The sequence below is a fragment of the Panthera onca genome, chromosome E1 (assembly GCF_046562875.1).
Source record: "Panthera onca isolate mPanOnc1 chromosome E1, mPanOnc1 haplotype 2, whole genome shotgun sequence".
Lineage (NCBI taxonomy): Eukaryota > Metazoa > Chordata > Mammalia > Carnivora > Felidae > Panthera > Panthera onca.
In genome coordinates this window covers 4,737,280-4,740,502 of record NC_138352.1, presented here as the reverse complement: position 1 = coordinate 4,740,502, position 3,223 = coordinate 4,737,280, and the positions used below count along the sequence as shown (strand labels likewise).

At 43.3% G+C, this 3,223-nt stretch overlaps 1 pseudogene; it reads left to right on the top strand.

The window, feature by feature from the left end:
* The first annotated feature begins 2,750 nt into the window (after positions 1-2,750).
* On the top strand, positions 2,751-2,990 carry LOC132688519 (small ribosomal subunit protein uS14 pseudogene; annotated as a pseudogene).
* The last annotated feature ends 233 nt before the right edge of the window (positions 2,991-3,223 follow it).

The following is a 3,223-nucleotide window of genomic DNA, read 5'->3' as shown; positions in this document are numbered from 1 at the left end:
CAAAAAAATAATGAGGTCCTAAACCAAGATCCTAGAAGTGGCAATGGGGAAGAAAGGATATGCTCGAAAAAATAATTAGGAAAACATTCACAAGACTAGGAGACAGATTGAATATGGAAAGGGAGGAGAAAAGAAGCGTGTGGAATGAGAGATTTTGGCTGACCAAGTGATCGATGGCATAATTATATAGGCGGAAATATAATCATTACTGTGGGTCAATATAACGGAGTTCACTTTAGCACATGTTCAAATTGAGTTGCCTTTGGGACATCTAGGTGGAAATGTCTAGGAGACGGAAAAACACCTGTTTCCAACTCAGAAGAAAAGTGTGATCAGGAAAAAACAATTTGGGAGTGTGAAAGATACTGCAGATTTAGGCCCTCAGAATCCATTTCAGTCCTCTTCCTTGCATGCTTTTTTTCCCCGGCAGACGCTAGAATTGAAACACACAAAAAAACTACATTTCCAGCTTCCCTGGTAGCTAGATGCAGCCATGTGACTATGGTGTAACCCAAGATGTAAATAGGAATGTTGTATGGGACTTCCAGGAAAACCACTTAAATTTGGCTGACTCAGATGGGAGATAGGCTCTCTCTGCTCCTTCCACTCCCTCATTTTTCTTCTGCTAAGAGCAAGACTGTGAGCGGGGGAGGTCCACCAGCCACTTTGACCAGCATGTGATCTTGAACACGGGAGCCATACACTAGGATTTTAAGGTAGAATGATAGAAGGATCCTGGGTTTCTGGCGGGGAAGCCACCCTTCTGACTCTGCACTGAGAACATACAAATTCATTTTACATTTAAACCACTGTTATTCCAGTTTTATGTTTTATGCCCCCAACCGTCATCCTATCTGATGCACCAAATGTATAAGTAGTCCCTGGCATAGGCGATGATAACAAGCCATATTAGTGCCATGTAAGTGGAAGCAATCTTCCAGAAGAGTCTATAGCATAGAGAGATTTCTGGGAACCTCACTGCAAAGGCGGAGGAAGATGAGACAGCTAATGAGGCTTGAAAGGAAGAGTCAGAAAACTGAAAGAATGTGTCATGTCTAGAGATGTGCCCTTCAGACCCCCCGCTTCAAGGAAGGACCCACGGCAAGAATATGTCTGGTTGACCGCCTCCAGCCGTTGGCCCCTTCTCAGCTTTCAAGGCCATTAATGAGTGAGGCAGTGGTAGCCAAGACCACTTCGTAGGGCATCTCTGCCAATGACTGAGCAACACATGGCCCCAAATCCCTACCAACACAGAGCTCCCTGAACAGGCAGTCTTTGCTACAGAGATCTGCATGGCTCTGGTAGAGACCATCGATCTACATCACAGTCAGATGGTTCCCTCTGGGCAGGAAGACTTTTGCCCTCCTACCTCTGCATTTCTGCATCCCAGAGAACCCAACAGCTGCAAAGGATAGCAAGAGGCTACATGCATTCACATGCAATATTTGATTTGGTTGAATGAGCATTCAATCATCTAATCTCAGAGTAAAGACGCAGGAGGTTAGTGATTTCCTCAACTAACTAAAACTACGAAATACAAGCATTCTTACTCAAAGCCATTCCCTTTCCAGTTCACGTGCTCAGTCCTCCCTGGATTTTTTGTTGTGTTTTTTTCTTTTCTTTTTTTTTAAATCTCTTAACCCAGGGTGCCTGGGTGGCTCAGTCGGATAGCAGCCAACTTCGGCTCCGGTCGCGATCTCATAGTTTGTGAGTTCAAGCCCTGCGCCGGGCTCTGTGCTGACAGCTCGGAGCCTGGAGCCTGCTTTGGATTCTGTGTCTCCCTCTCTCTCTGCCCCTCCCCCACTTGCGCTCTGTCTCTTTGTCTCTCAAAAACAAATAAACATGAAAAAAGAATTAAATATCTCTTAACCCAGAATATAACCATAGCCTATCAACAATCCCTCCAAAATATCACCCACTTCTATTGTCTTACTTTCCTCTTAAATTTTATCTTGCAATCAAATATTATTTAGGAAAAACGAACAGGGATGAATAAACCATAGGTAAAGGAATTCATTTAAATCCCCTTATGTATGTCATTATGAATCATTTTCCAAATCCAGCTATATTATGGCATAAACCATAGCCATTGAACACATAACTCTGTATGGCAAAAGCTTCATATAATAAGATGAGCTTATAAATCAAGTATTAAATCTGTTCCAAGATGATAATGGCCAAAAGTATTGCCAATAGAATTAACTGACAAGATCCTGGTTTCTGAGAATCGAACCATTCATTTCACAAATATAAGGGTTCATTTTCTCGTTCTTCCTTTTACATCACTCACCATTTAAGCCAGATTAATCTTCCAAAAAAAGCACATAGATCTGCCAATATGTTGGCATTTCCTTCTTATGAGGAAACAACAGAGCAGATCAAAATCTGCTTTCTCCGGTTCTGGAGAGCCACGATTATCGGTATACTATTGCAATTCTCTGAGCTTCTCTCTCAGGGGTTAGCAAACTACCACCCATGGACTAAATCTGGCCCACCGCCGGTTTTTGTCAATAAAGTTTTATTGGAATGCTCCAATAAATGCTCCATGCTCCTTAACCTAGCTATTACCTGTGGCTGCTTTCCTACTACAATGGCAGAGTTGAATCACTGCATCAGAGACCATCTGGCCTACAAAGCTTAAAATATTTACTATCCGGCCCTTAACAGGAAAAAAAAAAAAAAATCACCAACCCCTGCCCTAGTTTAAAAAGCATGGTATGTTTTTGCCTCATTACATCCAAGAAAGCAAAATGGGTCACCGGCGACTCTACTGGAGTTATCGGAGAAAATGTGGCCGGGGTTCTCACTCTTGTCACATCTGTTCAAACCAGCACAGTCCGATCAGGAAATGTGGCCTCAATATGTGCCGCCCGTGTTTCTGTCAGTCCATGAAGGGTATAGGTTTCGTTAAGTTGGTTGAAGCGAACTTCCTTGAATGGGTCATCCAAGACATACACCTTAACTGCAGATACCCAAGATACCCACCTTAATGCTCACTCTTTTTTCATAAAATAAAAATATTTCCATGATGAAAAAGAAGCATAATCTGGGGCGTGTGAGTGGCTCAGTTGGTTAAGCGTCCTCCTCTTGACATTGGCTCAGGTCGTGAGACTGATCCCCTGTGTCAGGCTTGCGCTCAGTGTGGAGCCTACTTTGGATTCTCTCTCTCTCTCTCTCTCTCTCTCTCTCTGTCCCTCCCCCACTCACTTGTGCGCGCGCTCTC